The 21,955-nt window shown below is 38.8% G+C and overlaps 1 long non-coding RNA gene across 2 annotated transcripts in view; it reads right to left on the bottom strand.

Moving 5' to 3' along the window:
• Positions 1–21,955, bottom strand: part of LOC132656889 (uncharacterized) — a 123,240-nt gene that overhangs the window by 5,079 nt on the left and 96,206 nt on the right. Inside the window, exon 5 of one of the 2 annotated variants that reach the window (XR_009594675.1) lies at positions 10,961–11,870. The exons of the other annotated variant lie outside the window; for it this stretch is intronic. This is a non-coding gene — a long non-coding RNA (uncharacterized LOC132656889). Of the gene's footprint in view, positions 1–10,960; positions 11,871–21,955 lie in introns of those variants that run through there. 2 annotated transcript variants of the gene reach the window in all.

Genomic DNA, 21,955 nt, shown 5'->3' with positions numbered 1-21,955 from the left:
CACACATGATCACACCCACATAGATGCACACAGAGGGAAAAAAAATGGGGAAGAATGGTCTGGGTGACTAAGTTGGTTTAATAATTATTCATAAAGCATTAATGTGAAATAAGAAGAGAGGTAAAATCATAGGGGGCCATATGTGTTTGAAATATGAGGAATGTAAAGGAACGTGACCCATGTGAAGAAAATATGGGTGGCACCAAGGCAGAGCACTGTTGAGAAATAATGGAGCCCTATGTTAAATGAGCGGATTTCGAGGAAGACTTCTTTTAGGATATTTTCAAACTTGGATAAACAGAATGGGATTAGATAGAAGAAGGAAGAAAAGAAATATTTTAAGATGTTTATTCTAGAGTGCTAAGTGGTTGGGTTAGAATCTGGAGATTCCTAATCCAGGCGATCACCAATGCTCTTGGCTCCATACTGGAGCACTGCCATGAGATCCTGTCCCTGAAGACACTACACACTTTGCTTATGGGACATGGAAATTCAATCTGGTTCTCTCTAGGAACCATGCCCCTATTGTCTTGGCCAAGAACCAATGGCTGGAAGCTCATAGGCCTCAGGGGTGAACCAACTACTATTACTTTGCTCCAGACACATAGTACCAAGCTACCTTCTACATACTTATTCATGTACCCGTAGATTAGTGCAGCTGTGAGTCTTTGCCAGAGAAACTTCTTTGTACAGTGGATGGCTGTCGAGGTGCAAACTCAGAACTGGTTGAAACGCAGAGAATAAATGTCTGTGATTACTCAGGCATAAATATGACATCTTCATTGCACACTCTCCCTTCAAGGCTCAGAGAACATCACAGAAGAGTGCACAGCAGATTATAAGACCCAGGGGTGGGGGAGAATTGGATAAAACATCATCTTCTGGACATTGTGGGACCACTGTTTACTTATGAATTCACAGGAGCCAGGGCTGCCTGCATAAGACCTATCCAAAATGAAGCCAACTAAAATTGCAGCATGGACGGGGCTGTACTTGAAATCCCACATTTAGGAGCTGCCAAAAGCGGATGGTTAATGGGTGAGTGGGATCATTTTTCTTAAGGACGTGGTCCTCGTAGGTTGGCCATGCTCCATTGGATGTCTGTCCCTACAGTCTTGAGTACATGGACAGAACAAATTACGCTCATTGAGTTATTTGATAAGAGAGGACATGACGTTGGGAGTGTATCTGATATGAGTTGGGGACTTATATGGGGGGTAAATATGATGAAAACATTGTATGCAGATATGAAATTCTCAAAGGTTTAATTAAAATATTATATTAAAAACTTAATTATCAACTACATAACACTCAAGCAAGTAGAGTTTCAGAATGGCAAAGATGATGACATAAGTACCAAAAGGAGAGAGGCACTTAAGGGCAATATGAAGAATGTGTAGGCTAAAATAAGGTCAGAAACAAAAGAAAACAAAACAAAGCAAAACAAGGAGAGCTAGAAGAGGGTTGGCCATGGACTTTTAAAGACATTGGCTCTAAGAAAATCTCAAAAGGGGATGTTATGGAGGGCAGGGGAGCTCAACATTTTGCTATTCATGGGAGTCTGACCTGAGAGTGGAGTGACCGGAGGGTGAGTTGATGCAGCTGGAAGCTGGCACTGGAGAGGCAGGCAGGTGAGGGAAAGTGTGACGAGGAAACAAACTAATCAGAGGTGGGTGCTGTGACCTTAGCTTGAGAAGCAAAGGAAGAGAACGTACATTTTCTGAAGTTCTTTCGGGGATCCACAGGTTGAAATACCCCCTGGGTTACTAGAATTTAGTATGTCTCTAAGGAAGACCAGGACTGGTCTTTAGTCATAAGAATTGTCCCTGGACTTAGGGACAGTGCCCCAAATCAATACTTATTATTTAAATGCTTCTGCTTGCCTTTACTTTCTCTTTACTAATAAATGCTTTTACTCAGACTTTACTGACTAAGAAAACATTTGTTTGTCAATATTAGAGCTATCACTTCACTTTTTTTTTTTATCAATTCACTCAAAGGTATGGTCCTTTTCTTTCGACAGAATGGCCTTGATGTTTTCGTTTTGTGAAAAGCATACTTACTGATAGTTGCACTTTTATTGCAAGAAGAGGACTGGCAGTCCTCTCCAGCTTCACTGGGACATGAACTTGAGATCTGCCACAGACAGGTGCAAAGCAGACTGGCCACAGCAAAGGGAAGAGAAGTGAGGCATCCTGGGGCATCTTGTCACTGAGTCAAAATTCATTTGTAATTTCAACCACTGGGAATTTTATGACTTTGGAAAATAAAAAAACAAACTATCTTCTCCTCCCAGATACCTTTGAAGGAGTCTCCATCTATCTTCAAAATCAGACAGAATTAATGGCTATGTTTTGTTGTCTCTAAAGCATTTGACATTATAGAAGATTTTTAGATGTTATTGGAAGGAAGAAAGAAAGTTCATTTATATCTTCTGGAAATTTTCAGAGTTGTATTAATTTACTCGGTTCAGTTTTATTTCTTGTATATTGTCTGTGGCCTCGTGTTCTCTTAGAATGAGGAACACAGTTAGGGTGATTTTAGCTTCTTGGTCCTCCTACCATTTCCTGGCCAAAGTCCTTTTCTCTGTGGCATAAAACCCTCTCTCCAAGCCAAAGCTAGCCTTGGGCAGAGTGCTCTATAATGTTCTATCTAAATGACCCACACGAATGTAGAAGAGTTTATGATGCCGTGGTGACTCTGCAGATCTGCCTTTCCTGTTCACTTAGTAACTTATCAGAATTGTGATGTATAGTCAACATGGGTCTCGCAATGTAGACAGGCATCATTCTTTCGTGCATCATGGCAGAGCTAAAATACTAAGTATTATGTAGTCGAAAGAGGTCAGGGTTGATTAATAAGACCTGGTTTATCGCTATTTGGGGTTTTGGTTTTCAAAAAAAAATTTGGCGTTCTCAGCCTTAGTTGTCCCTTATACAAGTTTAAGTTAGATAGTCTCCAGCACCAAGGCCAGACCCCGGTGTTGGAATACTCGATTTCCAATGAGTTAGCACTCTTTCAGATAATCTGAATAATTATATTATTCTTATAGCTACATTTATGTAATAAATATATCTATCTGATAATCTCTCATTGTTCAACATTTATTAGTCCAATTGGAGTTGACTAGAAGAATGTACAAATAACTTTGGCCACTACTTGAGGTCTTTATCCACAATGGCTACAATGAGTTCAACTTATATTTTACTGACTATATAAGGGATTTACTGTCTTGTAAATGATGCTTTATTACTTATTAAGTTTTGCATTTTCTAGCATGTTGATAGATGAATGCAGAAGACTGTCCATTACTGTAGCATTGATAAGTTCCCTGTTGGTTTGTATCTACTTATACAAAATTTAACTTTCTTGCATATGCTTTCTCAAAAAAAAAATCCATCCCTTCTTCCTTCCTCCACCCTATATCCAAATGTCCCATCCTTCTGGTTGGATTTCCCCTGATATCTCAAGATAAAACTAGATGTTCTCCATTCTATGCCTCCAAATGTCACTTCCCCCTTTGCAAAATGTACTTTACCACTATAATTTATTATCCTACCTACTTATTTTAATAACATTTGGGGAACTGCAAATATTAATAAACTGTGAACTCATATGGGATTAAAATTCTATTTGGCTTTAAGTCTTATGCTGCATATTTGGTATCTATATTATTTAGCCATCCTTTGCATCCTAAGCCAATTTAAACCTCAATGTCTATAATAATCAGTGCAGTTTTAAATGCATGCATTTGTTCATCCCTTTGAACCAGCTTATCCCTTCAGGTCCATGGGTTGGATGGAGCATCTATACCAATGTATCATAGGTGAAGACCCAGTGGATGGCGGGTTCAAGTCCCTCCTTAAGTCACAAGAACTATATCCCATTGTTCAGAGTAAGACACATTGCACATCTGAAGAAAAGGGCTTCAAAAGTGAACTCTTCTCAACATGAAGCCATAAAAGAATGAAGTACTGTGCCTTACGAGAAGCAAAGCCTAAGAACCACTACATCAACCTACCACAGTGCTTACTGTTGAATGTTGAGTGGGTTCCTAGCGTGAGTACTCCTCAGAACCCCCAACGACTCAGCAGTGACAGAGTTCACTAGGTAGAGAAAGACCACGCCAAGGTGTTCACCTGGGTTTCAAATTGCACAACTATCGTTGACTAGTGAAATAGAATCCAAATAATGTGGACCAGTCAGGCATGTCCGGGGGTAATAAGAAACACAAGACAACGTGTGTGTTTACTGTGATCCAGTCATTAATCTGGATGCATGAAGTTTAATAAAAAAGAGACGAGACTGAGAACCTAGGACAAGTGAGCTGCTGCCTGCCCCTTGACACTCTTGAGTGCTTTCTAGTTCTTTCCTGTATGTAGTCCATGTGACAATGTACACTTCTGTCTGGCAAGTCGGCCCTCAGAGCCACAGAAGAGAAGGGTGCAATCAGCATCACCCCCTTACTCCCTACTCGGCTTCTTTTGTTATCTTTAACTATTTCTTAAAAGTAGCCATAGGCTGTGTCATTTCCCCCTGAAGATTTTTGTGAAAAGTGACTTATAAATTATTGCAAAGCACTTTGAAATGGTAAAGGCACTTAATAACATTCTAAACCAGGCCAGGCACAGCACACGTGCCGGGTGTCATGGGAATTTCTGTAAGTTTGCAAGTCTCAATGAGACTGCAAAGAGACTTTCTTTCTCTTTATGTGAACTTTCAGTTAATATGTGCATACATAAGTGAAGTAATGCTGTTTTAGGTAAGGGAGAGAAACTCAAAAATTTACCTGTAGATACTTTTATTATTATTATTATTACTATTATTATTATTATTATTCCTACTTTAGTATCTCTCTCAGCCTCTAAATTCCAGTATTTATTCATGGGAAAAAAAACAAAAGCATTGGAAAACAAAAATTCCCAGACAGATTTATATGTTACATTTACTTATATTTAAATATTTTTCTATTTTTTGAAATTACAACTTCTCCCAAGGACCCCCATTTTCAAACTCATTGCCTCTTCTCCAAATTTCTCTCTCTCTCTCTGGGTGTGTGTGTCTGTGTATAAGACAACTCACTCAATCCGCATAATGCTATTGTGTGTATATGATCTCAGGTCTGACCACTCAGGATTCGATCACGAACCAGAGGGGCTCCTTACTGAGGAAGACCAGAGCTCCTGTTCCTTATCTGCCTACAGTTCATTTTCCAGGGTAGAGGCCCTTAAGATTTCCCCCTTCCATGCTAGCATGTCTATTGGTGTCGTCTTTATGTAGATCTTGTTTAGGCAGCCATGTTGCTGAGACTTCATGGCCATGGCCTCTTTGACATGTCCAGAAGATTCAGCCTCACAGCAAAGTTCCTGCTGCTCTGACTCTTACAATTTCTTCACATCCTCTTCTGCCGTGAGCCCCGAGCCCCAGGTGCAGCGGTTGTGTTGTACATCTACTTATCTTTAACTGTACTTGTTAAAAGAGATGAAAAGGAAAGGGCAGAAAAATCCAATTATGAGTCCTGGCACATAGTCAGAATGTTGTAAGTCCATTTACTGTAGTTCCAGGAGCCCTGTGAGCAGACACAAGTACAAGACCAAACCCTTAACTGGACACGATGGCACCTGCATATTATCCTGGTGCTTGGGAGGCAGAGGTGTGAGTATGGAATGAATCTGAGATAACCCGAGCTACAAAGCAACTATCAGACCAGCCAGGGATTTATAGGAAGACCGTATATCAACAAGAAGTTGTAAAACAAATCTAAAATCCTTTAAGATAAAAAATATAAGACCCTTGTCTTCACAGAAGTTACACAACAGTATGGATAGAAGTGCATGTGTGATGAAACGAATATGTAAGGAAACATGGTTTGGCATGAACAAGTGCACACATATTGCATGCATGTGAGTGTATCTAGGAATAAGACCACTACGGTAGTATAAAACAAAATGGAAGGAAAGCAGGTCACAGATTTAAGAGGGTCTTCTGGGAAATTCTTTCAGTAACAGTGTTTGAAGCAATGAATGTTTGAGTTGTGGACATAGCACATGGGCAATACAAAATTTCTTAAAATTTTTCTGAAATTCTACAGTTTTATAAGTTAGTTATTTATAACAGTGGCCAAGCTTTAGGTGTATGATGTTTTTCTGCATTAAAATTAACGATAAAAAAAATTATACCTGTGCCCCTAGACTCCTTAAAATGTCAGTCTAACAAGTTCTGTTTGGTGTAGGGAATTTTGACCTAAGACGTCATTCTTTTTTTAAAAATTGACCTATTCACTCTAAACTTAGAGAAACACAATGAAAATATTTTTAATTTTGGACCCACTTTCTTGTCATAGCAAGCTTCTCTCGCTTTACTCCATCTGCCTGCTTGTCTTCCTCACCCCACATAAATGCCATTTCTTTCACATTTCCCAATAGGAATACTTTATGGTAGCAGAAGAGATCCAGAAGATGAGAAAAGAAGACTGTCCATATTTCCACATTTGGTGAAGACATGAAGACTTAGTTTTAAAGGGGATGGGTAGCTGCATAGTGGTACGCTTCTGTATTTCCAACGTTCAATTTGTTGAGGCAGAGCATTGTGAGATTTAGCACAGTCTAGGCTGTATAGAAAGATTGTGTGTGTGTGTGTGTGTGTGTGTGTGTGTGTGTGTGTGTTTTAAGTTCAAAAGAAGGTTCATGTAACATCATGACTAAAGCGTTTTATTATTGGATTATTGGAAGTTGGAGGGGGTTGGACCTCTACCGCCTGGGTAGATATGAATTGGGGATTTGAAATAAATAGCCTAGAGGGCTATACCACGAGAAAATGTATGTTTTTGATGTTGAATGGGAAGTACTAAATCTTAGAACTAGGCAGATACTAAACAAAATTTTGAAGACCATATCAGACTGTAAACAATGTCATGAAAAAAGGAATACTTTAAGTTTATCACTTTGTCTCTTTACTTACATAGATTTTCTTTTTTTTTTTTTGTTACATTTATTTTTGATATTAATCACAGGTTATTTACTTTGTATCCCAGTCGTAGCCCCCTCCCTCATTCTCTCCCAATCCCACCCTCCCTCTTATCTCTTCCCTGCCCCTTTCCAAGTCCACTAACAGGGGAGGACCTCCTCCCCCTCCATCTGACCCTAGCTTATCAAGTCTCCTCAGGACTGGCTGCAATGTCCTCTTCTGTGGCCTAGCCAGGCTGTTCTTCCCTCATGGGAGGGGAGTGGGAGAGCTCGCTATTGAGTTCATGTCAGAAATAGTCCTTGTTCCCCTTATTAGAGAACCCATTTGGACACTGAACTACCATGGGCTATGTCTGAGCAGGGGTTCTAGGTTATATCCATACATGGTCCTTGGTTGGAGAAACAGTCTCATGAAAGACCCCTGTGCCCTGGTATATTTAGTCTTGTGGCCCTCCTGTACTCTCCAGGTCTTACTAACTCCCCCTTTTTCATATGATTTCCTGCACTCTGCCAATGGTTTGGTTATGAGTCTTAATATCTGTTTTGATACACTGCTAGGTAGAGTCTTTCAGAGGCCCTCTGTGGTAGGCTCCTGTCCTGTTACTTGTTTTCTCCTACATCCAATGTTCATCCCATTTGTCTTTCTAAGTGAGGATTGGTCATCTTACCCCGAGTCTTCTTTCTTGTTTCTCTTCTTTAGGTGTATAGATTTCAGTATTTTTATTCTATCTTATAGGTCTATATAAGTGAGTATATACCATGTGTGTCTTTCTGGATGATCATTTCTAGGTCCCACCATTTGCCTGCAAATTTCACGATTTCCTCCTTTTTAGTTGCTGAGTAGTATTCCATTGTGTAAAAGTACCACAATTTCTGTATCCATTTCTCAACTGAGGGGCATCTAGGTTGTTTCCAGGTTTTAGCTATTATGAATAAAGCTGTTATAAACATGGTTGAGCAAATGTCCTTGTTGTATACTTGAGCATCTTTTGGATATATGCCTAGGAGTGGTATAGCTGGATCTTGAGGAATTCCTATTTGTCTGAGAAAGCACCAGATTGATTTCCAAAGTGATTGTACAAGTTTGCATTCCCACCAGCAATGGAGGAGGGTTCTCCTTTCTCTGCATCCTCTCCAGTATGTGCTGTCACTTGAGTTTTTGATCTCAGCCATTCTGATGGGTGTAAGGTGAAATCTCAGGGTCGTTTTGATTTGCACCTCCCTGATGGCTAAGGATGTTGAGCATTTCTTTAAGTGTTTTTCTGCCATTCTACAGTCCTCTACAGAGAGTTCTCTGTTTAACTCTGTGCCCCATTTTTTAATTGGATTACTTGATTTGTTGCTTTTTAACTTCTTGAGTTCTTTATATATACTGGCTATTAGCCCACTGTCAGATAAAGGGTTGGTGAAGATCCTTTCCCAGTCTGTAGGCTCTCGTTTTGTTTTAATGACAGTGTCTTTTGCTTTACAGAAGCTTTTCAGTTTCATGAGGTCCTATTTCTTTACTGTTGATTTTAGAGCCTGTTGGTGTTCTGTTAAGGAAGTAGTCTCCTGTGCCAATGAGTTCTAGGGCCTTCCCTACTTTTTCTTCTAACCAATTTAATGTGTCTGGTTTTATGTTGAGGTCTTTGATCAACTTAGACTTTAGTTTTGTGCAGGGTAATAAATATGGATCTATTTTCATTTTTCTGCACATAGACATCCAGTTGGACCAGCACCATTTGTTGAAGATGCTGTCTTTTTTCCATTGAATGGTTTTGGCTTCTTTGTCAAAAATCAAGTATTCATAGATGTGTGGCTTTGTTTCTGGGTCTTCTATTCAGTTCCATTGATACACCTTTCTGTTTCTATGCCAATACCATGCAGTTTTTATTACTATTGCTCTGTAGTACAGCTGGAGATCAGGGATGGAGATACTTCCAGATGATCTGTTGTTGTACAGGATTGTTTTGGAAATTCTGGGTTCTTTGTTTCTCCATATGAATTTGAGGATTTTTCTTTCCAAGTCTGTAAAGAATTGTGTTGGTATTCTGATGAGAATTGCATTGAATCTGTAGATTGCTTTTGGCAGAATGGCTATTTTCAAACTGGGGCATTTTTCTACTCTAAGCACAACTTAACACCGATAACGTGCCTAACAAAGACCAACCTAGACCACAAGATATTTATGAAAACAAGTCTGATGCTCCTTTACCTTGCTGCCTTCTGCACAGACATATTGTCCTCTTCAGCTCCCCAGAACTCTTATATTTCCATTACATCATTTACCAGATGATTTTAAGTCTATGAAGTTAATTGTTTACATACTTATGCTGAACACCTAAACTTGAGTTTGACAAAAGGCATTTTGATTTTTTTTTTAAGTTTTCTATTCCCAGATCATAATATCTGGAAGTTATCGGAGATTCAACAAAGTAAAAGATACCTGCACTCTATTGTCTAACAATAGAAGAAAAAGAGAGATAGGTCATCATAGAAGAAAAAGAGAGATAGGTCATCTAAGATTAGTATTTACACTAGTTTGAAAATCTGCCCTTTATTTTAATCTTGTTTTTTCTTTTGCAAGTTTTAGCTAAAAAGGAAAAACAATTTCTAGGTCATAGGATTAGCAACCTGACTATGACTGCTCCTCTGTTTTCTGGAAAAAAATAGGAATTTATCTGTTTTATTTTTTTAAAAAGATGATAAAAATAATTTTCAACTAACTGAATGATAAAGTCTATATGTAAGATGTATGTCCATTCATAATTGCACATATAATCACAAAATAATATTTTCTTTAGTTCTGCATTTAAGCTGCCAACTAATATTTCCTAAGTCAAGTGGCATCTAGATTGCGTGTTTTCTGGGTCTTTGGCTATCTCACATTTTCTTATTCCCCCCTTATTTGATATTCATTATTCTATACTGTATTACTGGAGAATTGGTGATAGAAACATTTAGAAAAAGTTGAAGCTAGTCAGTGACTTTGCTTCTAAGAATTTGTTCTGGAAAATACAGAACAAATTCTGGGTTTTTTTAATGTGTTAGTTTTGATATTCCTGGCTTCATAATCTGTCTGATAATAGCTATACATTAAATTATGTTAATATATTATTTACTTCTGATAACTTTTTATGTTGAGCCTTTTAATTTTTGAAGTAATATAGCTTACATATACTATAATCAAAGAGCACATTTTAAAACAATTTAAAAATGTTTAAACTCTTAATCCTGCTGGTCTGGAGGAATACTCAATCCTGTTTTATGGTAAATGTGAGCTTCACTGTGGCTGTGACGAACCTCAGAGCTCATAGCTGGGCACTGTAGCAGAAGGAACTGGGGATGTGGACAGAAAGTCTCATCATCCAGGGTCAGATTTTATAAGTTACCATACAGATTCCCACTTTTCCCCAGTTGGCTCTTTCTATTCAGCTCTCACTCCTGCTGACTGGGGAAGAGGAACCTCATGGGGGTGTAACAAAGACCCAGGCCACCTGCAAGCAAGCATTCCCTTCCTGGCCTTGCTTCCTCTGAGGCTGCAATAGGAAGGGTGTCCCAATCCTAGACATCCTCATGCTGTCGCCTCTCTCGTCACCCCCTCCTTTCATTGAATCTCTTTTTAGTTTGAAAGAATTCTTTCTCTCTGAAGTTCTAAAAGACATTTGCCTCTGCCCTTGACCCTCCGGTCCCCCACCCCTGCCCTTGCAGATCTAGGTTTGGGAAATAAAAGCCAAGAAATATTTTTCAGGAATCTGCTTTCTCTGCTTTCCTACCTGCCGTGAGTGTCCCGCACAGCAATAATCAGTGTCTCAGCTGTTTGAATTGAGAGAAAAAAGAAGTGAACACAGTAGGAAAAATGTATCTCAAAAGAGTATACAGTTACAAGGAACATAAGAATTTCTAAGCAGAGGAATGAATTTATTTTGTATTTAGAATGAATAATCATCATCTATGACTCCACCGCAGCCTGTATTTTCCATGAAAATGCAACTATTTTGTTCCCATGAGTAAAATAAGAAAACAAGAAACTGAGATTATATCCATTTCACTCTTTACATTTACTTAAAAGACAACCAATGATGTGTGAAATTATATAATTATTATGTGAATATAGTTTGTTAATTAATATTTTTACTGAAAGGTAATTGGAAATGCTTGACTGAAAAAGTTTTATGTTTCTTTTTGTTCCTTTATGCTATATAAAATACAAATTCACACACATACACATGCACATAAACACATATACAAATTTATACACACACATATATATATAAACCCATAGACACATATACATATACCATGTACACATATCCAGAGACATATAAAATTTCATTCCTTTAGGTTATAGGGAAATATGACAAGGATAGATATACATATAGATATAGATATAGATATAGATATAGATAGATAAGATAGATGATGGACAGACAAATAGATATGTATGAATGTATAGATTTATCACTCCAGAGCATTTTTTTGAACAAAACTATGATGTTTGACTTGGCAAAAAGAGAATTACAAACCTAACTATTAATTTTCATTATTAACATTCATCTCTATATAAAACATCAGGCTTTGCATAATGTTAATTTTAAAAACACAAATCATGATTTTGATACCTAAATAATTACAGCGAAAGTGCTCCCATTTGCAGGAACTCTGTGCTGGAAATGATCTCACAACATAACAGACAAGAGAACTCCATATGTAAACAATTTTGAGTTCATTAGCTTGTGGTGTTTTAATTACACCAACTTGATTGAGCTACAAAACCCAGAGCTTTGGTGAAACATTAGGGTTCTTTTTTTTTTTTTTTTTTTTTTTGGATGCCTGTGAAAATATTTCCCAGAGAGATGAACATTTGAAAATCTAGATTGAGTGACCTTCTGTCACCAAGGAAGGTGGACATCATCCATTCAGGATCTGTACGGAACAAAAAAAGCAGAGAATGGATAAGTCTGTTCTGTTTGAGCAGGACATCTGTATCCCCAGCCTCAGACCTTGAGGCTCCTGCTTATTTAGTTCTGTCACTCAGACTGGTGTCACATCATTAGCTTGCTTGATTCCTAGGCTGTAGGCTTGGCCTTGAATCTGCTCTACTCATTTCCTGAATTGCTGCCTTGCACCGGATATCAAGGTGCGTCTCCCCGTCCATAACCATGTAAGTCAGATCCTTACAGTAACTAATTCTTTATTTCTCTATCTGTGTGTCTATATGTCCTGGATTCTGCTTCTCCAGAACACACTGATAGTGAACCAAACAATGGAAGAAAACACTTTCCTGTTTATTAATGTTAATATTTTACAGTCTGTAAACCACTTTCACACGTTTTTCTATTGAGAGTTAATAATTTTTGAATTGTGCCTTATTACACATTCATCCATGCATTAGAAAAATGAGAAAAAAGAGACTAAGTAAGGAGGTAAACCTCATTTAACTAGGAATAGTTACTGGTTCTATCAATACTGTGTTCATGGAGAAAACCTTATGAATTTTCCCAGGTTGTATGTAGACTTTTGTCAGAATGTGTGCTGTCTACTTCAAGTAATGTGTTTTTTAAAAAAAAACACTAATGGAGTACTCAATACCTAATTTGGTAATTTACCTATCACATCTGTCCTCACACACTTTCCTTCAGCAGGACACACAGGATGATTGACATGCTGAGACATGACTCGGGCTTATTTTGGCATACCAGAATAGTTATACTTTTCTATTCCTAACAAGAAAGATCCCATAGTTTGCCAACCTGTGAAGATTAAATTATAGTCCCCCAGTTTATCAGGTTTGCCCAGGCTTCTGATATAAAAGTCAAGGTTAGAAGAAAGATTCTTCCCAAGACCATTCTGACAATAACTGAAGATGTAGGAACCTCTTTCTCAGTCACCCTCAAATTGAATACTTGTTCCAAAATGCTCACAACACACAGAGATCTACTGCACTCCGTTAAGAGCTATTATAAGATACAACCAGAATTGCTCAAAGGAAGAAAAGCATATGGGGAGAGAATCTGGAAGAAGCCAAATGCAACTTTTTGCTGCTCTTGGGATGCTCTGGTTTCCCTGCCTGTACCTGTGAAAGCATTCAGAGAACATTGCTGATGTCAGAGGCCCCCTTACTTTTTATGCCCAGGATTTTATTATCATTTCATAACATAGACAAAAGGTTGCCACATTATTGAGTGCATCCTCATTTCTTGGAGGCTGTGCAAGTATGTCATCCTGGAGCCTGCCTTGAGTCACCTCCTAGTATGATATATAAAGTGTGATTGCTTACATCAATTTTCAACCATGTCAGAAGAGAGTATCATGAATAAAAACTATACCACCAACTATCAGAAAGTCCCAGGCATTTAGAGTACACTTTGCAAGAGCCATTGACAAAGGCCAGACCTCTTTGGACAAAGCCCAAGTCTTGTAATACAAAAGAGATTAGTTAAGGGAGAACACTTTGGTTTCTTTCCTCTCAAATTTACCTCAGTAGCTGAATCTCATTCATAAACCATCTCATGTTAAGCATTCATTAGTAAGAACTTATATGACACCTCAAAAGTGACGCCTAACACATCATGGTGACCGAGAGATGATGTGTAAGCTGCTACTCTGTTTGCTGTGGTAACTCCATGCATCTCTTTCCCTCCATGCTACTCCCCATGTTGTGGTTTCTTGATGGAAAGGCATCTGCACATTGTACCTAACAAGAACTCCTCTTATTTTTATGTATTTTTATTATTTAAAACCAGATTCAATTACTCATTAATTCTGTTCCCAATCTTCTCTGACACATTTATACCTCATGAGCCAAAAGATACAGATATTTTCCAACCATGGCTTTTCTCTGGGACAATCAGTCTCCTTGTTCCCTAAAGCCAACTATGATGATCTGAGGTAAGCATCATTTCTTCCTCATCTCTATATCTTTAATCTTTGGCACAGTGACTGCACTCAATGAAAATATTTATTAAACCAACCTGTATTCATAATAATCAGTATTGATATGGTAAGCACTAATTTTTACTCATTTTTCAGGGTTTCATAATAGAGTACCATATGTTTGGACATTTAAACAACTAAATTTATTTTTTCAAAGTTCTAGAGGCCGGATTTCAACATCCAGGTGTGGGCAGGTTTGGTTCCTCTAAAGATTTTCTCCTTGCCTTGGCTAATGGCTGCCTTCCTCAAAGGTCTTTTGCTCATAGGTGCTCTCTAGAGCCTAATAGGCCCTTTCCAGGGTGCCTGTGTTTCTCTGGTATATTTTTTTCTAATAACCAAGCCAGTCATATGCAATAGGGTCCTCTCATGTGACTTAATTTAGGCCAAACTGAGTTGATGAAGATTTTGTTTTAAAATTAAATAATATAAGGTTTTCAGTGTTTGGATGTGGGTGTATAAATATGAGCAAAATCAAAACAAACAAACAAAAACAAACAAAAAAAACAACTCAATCTATAACAATAACCATATGGATTTTTAAAGGAAATGGTTGCATGGTGAAAGGGGGTGTTCATCGAGATATACCCAGCACGGAATTTGGGTTGAACTGATACAAAAGGGATTTCGTCAAACTCAGATTCATGCAGGTGTTTATAGCAACAGTTTCAGCTAGTGACTCTAGGCTAGGCTGCATGGGCAGCCTCAGCCTTTGTTTACAGGCTCACAGACACAACTCAAGAGAGAGTAATATCAGCCACTCACCGGCTTTGCTCTCCTCTCGCCAGTGGGGAACGTGGGTATAGGAAAGGGTGGTTTCTCTTTGACTAAAGGAACTTCTGTGAGTTGCTAATATCTAACTGTCACAGCAGCTGGGGAGTGGAAGTAGCAGAGGATGGTCAGCATGCATTTCCATCACCCATCCTCTGAGTTGCCCAGACTTTTCCTTAGTTAAAATTATGCAAATGAGGTGTAACTTATCCAGGTTATTTGGCCAGTAAAGATTTCTGGGAAAACATACATGAGAAGCTAGAGGAAAAGCTACATCTTTCACTGTATGGTCTACAACAGACCCTCGTCATCGTGCTGGGGCAATGACCCAGTTCTTCATACAAGAGTCTGACTTTTGGTTACTTGCTCAGATCATAATGGGACATGGGTGTATTTACATAGGCTGCTATCAATGGTCCTAGTGTCACATATATACTTTCCATTCATGGCATGCACCATTGGTCTCATTTCCTTATAATGATCAACAGCGTTAGTTGGGGTCAGTTTATTGTTTCTATTTCTTCAGTGGGTATATATCATGAAGAGCCACCCTAATACTTGGTGCTTTAACCTGACCTTCCATTTACTTCATACCTTTAATGCCTTTTCCTGATCTTAGACTCAGGTTCATTTTATCCTGGCCAGCAAGCCGAATCACTCATGAAATTGTGACTTCATTCCAGCTTTGTTTCCATTCAAAGTCAGTGAACAGACATACAGTCAAAAAGCTACTCTTTGGGAAGATATCTCCTCATGTCCATAAATAGAGATATTCTTGACAAGAAAACATGGTATAATTGTATCCACTTTCTGCTCAGACCCCTGAGCCATTCTGAAATTCATGGACCAACAGGCTCTTCCCCTGTTTGTGGAAATAGGTCTTTTTAAGAAGAAAAGGAAGAAACTTTCTGAATATATGAAGAGTCTCAGAGTTATTCCTCATGAAGGTCTTGTCTTCATCTGGTTGGTATCTTAGTCCTTTTGTACTAGTATGGGCCTGCAAACTCATAGAGGGGTTGTGACATCCTCTCAGAGAACTGATCGCAAGCTCCTGCCCACTCATTAATATATAAACAAGCTATTATATATTAAACAATACTTTCAATGGCTCTTCTTTTTTTTTTTTTTTTGAGAAACATTTTCTAGAGTAATCTTACTAGATGATAAAGGCCAGTGCCTCCCCCACCCCACCTCATTTTCTCTTCTGCCCTTTGACCTTACCGAATTTAAAGCAATTTTTTGGCTCCTGAAATTAAATGTTGCTACCTATTTTTTGACATTCCAGGTCCCATCATCCTTATTACTACCATGAGTTAAGATTCTCTGATTAAATAATTCAATATTTTATCCACAAAGGCTATGGACTGAAAAAAAGTTTTCCATCTTCTCAAAGAATAGTATCTTACCTGATAGAGGGAAATTACATATAACATTTTTCTGTTTTCTTGATGACTAATCCACAGTGGTACTACATTAATGATACTATAACTGCACCCACTGTTGCAAGATATATTTGGGAGCATTTTGGCCCTGCTGTGTAGTAACTATTATCTGTTTTAGAAAGTATTGCTAAAAAGATTGAACACGGATGCACATTGATCTTAGTGATCTCTAACTCTCTGACCACCGTTTTCATATGTGTGTGTATGTATCTACATATACATGGTGTGTGTGTGCATGTGTGTATGCATATGTGTGCATGTGTGTACATATATGTATGCATGTGTGTGTACATGCATGTGTGTGTGTGTGTGTGTGTGTGTGTGTGTGCATGTATGCATGTGTATTTTGCACAGCATCTCCTACTATTGATCCTGGCCACCAGGCAGCCTCTGTCAAGTGTTTTACCATCACGCCCTTCATTACCTGAGCAAACCTTCTGATGGATACGAGAACAGTTTTGTAACTGGACTGACATTACCTGGCACCTCTGTGAGGAAGGAGAAGAACTTTGTATATTACAGTTATAAGGAAGGCTCTCTGTAATTGGACAGGGATAATTCATGGGTCTTTTTCCATGACTTGAGGGGAAATTCTCCTAATAATCTGTAATTGTATTTTCTATTATTCCAAATTTAGAACATACCTTCCTGATTATTCATTTAGCTTCCAGTTACCTTGATAAAGAAAGCACTGCTCAGAATAGCTGGCACGTGGTTTTGCTTGCTGAAGCTCCTTCGTGAATAAATACATATTTCTGGGCATGAAAACTTTAGCAGCACCAAGCAGCAGGAAGCTCTTCACTCGGTCTGAGAGAGAACGGAACTCTCTCCCTGAGGCACTTGTGTGGTGAAGAGCCTCTTGCCATGGGTTCCACGGAGCCTTTTTCACATCGGGTAGGGGAGAGGATGCCCTGTGAACATGGTCCGCTCTTACAGTTGGTCTACGGCATTAGGCGGGATTCGTTTTAGAACGAAGACAATTGGTACCTGTCTTTGAAAAGATGATGTGCTGTGGCTAATCCTGGGATGCTGCTCTAGCCTCCTGAGGTCCACCACCTACTCTAACAGCCTCCTGAGATGTGGCAACGGCTTGGTCTGGCCATGATTCTGAACATGAGGGGATATCCGGCCACAAGGATCTGGAGCCCAGATGCTTCTTCGGCACTGAGGAGAAGCTTGCTGCACTGTGCTCTGTAGGGACAAACTATACAAATGATAATGGAGGCTGTAAACCCGAGTATTTGCTAACTGTTGCATGTAAGCCGGCGGACAGCATGAATGCCTCGAGCACACGCTAAAATCACTCTGTAAGATACAGAGCAGCTATTGGTGGCTGTGAGAAACAGCAAAACGGTCAAGGCAAAGGCACCATAGTGAGAAATGACTCAAAGCCAGAATGCTGGAATCAAATAGGTTTTGCTATGTTCCTTATGCCTCCCCCACACACCTTCATGAAGTTGGACAACACTCATAACAGCCTCAAGCTGCAACATGATAATAACCGGCTTAATTTTTCTATCACGATTAAATTACACAACACAGTTAAGCGTCATGACACACTTCTGTAATCCTCTCACTTGGGAAGCTGAAGCAAGGGATCAAGAGTTCCAAGTTTGGGCTGGAGAGTTGGCTCAGCAGGTAAGAGCACTGCTTGCTCTTGTAGATGACCCTGGTTCAAGTCCTAGTGCACACACAGTGGCTCACAACTCTTTACAACCCCATTTCCAGGGGATCTAATGCCCTCTTCCTGACCTTGGTGGTTGCCATGCGTGCATGGGGTACACGAACATACATGCAGGCAAAACGCTTATATACATAAAACAATAAAAATTTAAAACAAAATAGTAAAAAATTAAAAACAATAAAGTAAAAAAAAAAAATTGAAGTTCAAAATTATTCTTGGCTGCACAGTGAGCTTGAGACCAGTTCGGTCTACATGAGACTGACTCAAAAAAAACCCAAGCCAAATAAAATTTTACAAAGAATAAGTTAGATGTTATATGTAAATAATTAACACAATACCAAATAGCAGCATGATCGTATAATAAAGCACCATTATTTTTAATAAATTAGAAAACATAAGTAATTATAAGTGTTAGACAGTGTCAATTTTATGGAAAAGCCTAGATTGTGCTCTATTTTAAGATAAATATTGGTATTTGTAATCAGTACTACCTGCATAGAGATTTGCCACACTGGCACCTTTACTTTCCAACAGGATATACATACATTCATGTACATGAGCGCACATACACACAAACACGTTCACACATGCATAAATGTCACATAGCATGTAATTCTCATGTCGCGTTATATATTTAAATCTATTTTATATGCAAGTATATATAGAACAGAAATATATGTGGTTACATTTTTTAAAATTGTATTCTTTGCATCAGCTTCGCAATCACATCTATTTCGTGGCAGACATCCAATCACGCTGTTTGTTCAGCTCTGCATTCATGTGGGGGCTTACTGAGCTGACAAAGTATATTTAGGAATGTGATGCACTCTGGCTGTCCTGAAACCCCAGAAGTATTTGGAACCTGAGCACAGCCTAAAATTCAGTGGGAACACAGAGAATACAAAGTGAGGCACAGTCTTGATTTCAACTGAATATAATCATAAAGGAATTGGTTAGGCTGAAGACCACTCTAAAGCACTGTTTTCTAATGTCTGTGTGGCATTCACTCACATTCTAGCAGGAGCAAAGAACTTCTCATTTCTAAAGCAGTAATTTTGTATTTATAGTTAGAAAAAATCATCCTGAGTGAGGTATCCAAGAAGCAGAAAGGCACACATGGCATATACTCACTTTTAAGTGGATATTAGACATATAATATAGGATAATCATACTAAAATCTGTACACCTAAAGAAGCTAAGCAAGAAGGAGGACCCTGGGTAAGATGCTCAATCCTCATTCAGAAAGGCAAACAGGATAGATATCGGAAGAGGGAGAAAACAGAGAACAGGACTAAAGCAGCAATTTCATTCCTTACTAATTTTATTTTGAGGAAAGTTTTTTGCCATGCTCATTTATGTGCTTTATTTTCTATTGTTGTGATAATAATAGATAAACTCAGATAAATTCTCTTTTATCCTTATATTTTGTATACTTGTTTGTCAAACATTTGAACTTTTCTTGTGATTAGAAAAATCCACTGATTTGTAAATCTTATGGGAGGGGGAGGAAGCGGCAGAGACAGCAATGTTTACTCCTTGTCTGCCCTACCTCAGGCCATCTCACACAGAAACCCTGAGCCTGAAATGTTGTGCTGGTAACCCAAGGAAAGCTGACCACAAATGGTCTCTTAGCAGCAAATCAGCGGTCAGTGATCAGCTAGCAAGCATGTGTTTCCAGGAACAGAAGCATGGTGGAGCGACGAAAGTGCTAAAGATTCCGTGCAGAGATGAAGACAGCACATGCCAGGAGGTTAGATACCATTGGTGTGGCAACAGTGTGCTCGTTAGACTAGTTCTGTGAGATGATTTCAGATGGAATCTTGAATACTAACAATCTTTCCTTCCCCCAGCTTACTTTCCAAGCTTAGCTCCATGATTTTAGCAGTGATTTCTGTGAGTTCTATAATACCGTCTCTATGATTTTTGCCTTTTCATTTAAGTTAGACAAAGTCCATACCTGTTGTTTGCAAGCAGCCAATCCGTCTGCCACAGCACTTTTGTGATTCAGCCTTTGTGATTTAGAAAGGTTATAAAACCTTGGCAGAGGTTAAGAATTAGAGGGTCATTTGGATAAAGAACACCACTGCAGTCTCTGCAGCAACCAAGTCACCTGGCTTTCACCCCTGTTGACTTAAAAGCCACAGACAGTCAGATTAGCCTTAGATGTGAGTGGGAAATGTTTGTACTTCATGAAACCATTCTGTAGAGAGTGAGAGAGGTATTTGCTACCTTAATGTATATACCTCAGCCAGGCTACATTAAAGTTAAACGTTGGGTAAAAAGAGTCATTAACAAAAGGCAACTAATCCCAAAGAAATGAAGATCTATTGACCGTCTAAAAATTTAAATTAATAACCGTAAAGAAGCAAGAAATGGGATGAGATACAAAATGTAAAACTAATAAAAATATAGAAACCATGTAAACAACCAGATAACCTAGACTTAAAATAGCAAAATGACAGAACTAGAAAAATCCCTGAGAATGTCAGCATAAATTATCAACAAACTCGAATACAGGTAATTTGAAAGTAGCCAATTTGATAAACAGAAAAAAAGAGTCATGTTCCATATAACCATGTATGTGATGGACTTTATGTGTGATGAAATAGTCCCTTAGCATTATAGTGAACTAGGACAGGAAGGAAGAGCTAAAGAGGAGGCAGACTAAGCAGAAATTACAAGGAAGACAATAAATGAGTCCATTGCTTTTCATTTAGCCTCAAGCAAGTTCTTAGCAAATAGGCAGAAATTCCACGGAAATGGTTTTTAGCCTATTCACTAGAGCAGTTCTCTCTGCAAACTCTTAAGGCGGCTCTCCATGGTCCATGCTGTTCTCCAGACTGTCTTCCAAGTCATTACCAGGAGAGCCCAGCTCTGCCTACTGCTACTTCTCTAGTCCAAAGTTCCAAAGTCTTCCATGTTCCTTCCAAACAAACAAACAAAATAACCAACCACATGGTCTGGTTAATACAGCAATGTCACACAGTCTGGGCGCCAGCGTCTGTATTGTTTGCTCTTGGCTGCTATGATTAAACACCACGACTAAGGCAATCTATAGAAGAATAATTTACTGGGCATATGGGCCAGAGAGTTAGAGGCCATGATGACAGAGTGAAGACACAGTATCAGGAGCTGGAAGATGACAGCACACATTTTGAACCATAAGCACAAAGCGTAAACAGTGAATTAGGAATAGTCTGAGTCTTTAACCTCTCAGTCACCACCTTCAGTGGAACACTTCTTTCAACAAGGCCATAATTTCTAAGCATCCCCAAATAGCATCACCAACTGAGGACCAAGAATTCAAATGCCAGAAACTATGAGGTACATTTCAATGCAAACCATCACAACTTACAAAGTAGTGTATTTTCGTATGGTTTATTCATACACCCTTCGTGTTAGTTAACCATCTTCAAAAAAAATTCAACACATTGTCTCCCTCATTTCCTTGCAGCATTTTTTTAAGCCTTTCTACCCCAAATATTCCCTTTCTCTACCTTCCTATTTCTTATGTTGTCCTATAGCTCTTCTTTTAAGTCAGTGCTGCTATGGTTTATTTCTAGTTTTTTGACTAGGTATTCCAAGCCGAACACAAAGAATTAGAGAATTTAAAGCTCAGAACCACATGTGAGGAACAATGTACAGCATTCGTCTTTCTTGACTGGGTGAATATGTGGCAAATACACACAATGGAATTACCCAACTATAAAGAAAAATTAGACAAGGAAACCTGCAGGTAACTAGGTGAAAATGGGAGAAAGTAAAGCTTTAAAGTGATAAGCACAGTAATTCCTTTTTAAAAGACAACGGTGATGGTTAGTTTTGTTGTCAACTTGACACAAGCCTGAAGTCACACAGGATGAAGGAAACTAAGCTAAGGAACTGCCCAGATCAGATCGGCCTGTGGTAATGTCTGTAAGACATTGTCTTGATGGACAGTTGGTATGGGAGGACCAATCACACTGTGGGTGTTTCCATCATAGGCAGGGTGGTTGTAGGCTAAGAAAGTTAGCTGAGTATCAGCCATGGGGCGACATTCCTTCTCGAGCTTTAACTGCCTTCAATGGTGAACTTAGACCCAGAGGTCTAAGCCAAATAAATCCTTTCCTCCCCAGTTGCTTTTGGTCATGACATTTGTCACAGCTACGGGAAGTGAACTAAAACAGCAACTTTCAAGCATT

This window comes from Meriones unguiculatus, chromosome 10 (genome assembly GCF_030254825.1).
Source record: "Meriones unguiculatus strain TT.TT164.6M chromosome 10, Bangor_MerUng_6.1, whole genome shotgun sequence".
NCBI lineage: Eukaryota > Metazoa > Chordata > Mammalia > Rodentia > Muridae > Meriones > Meriones unguiculatus.
Note: the sequence above shows the minus strand (reverse complement) of the source record. Positions and strands in the feature narration are given on the sequence as shown.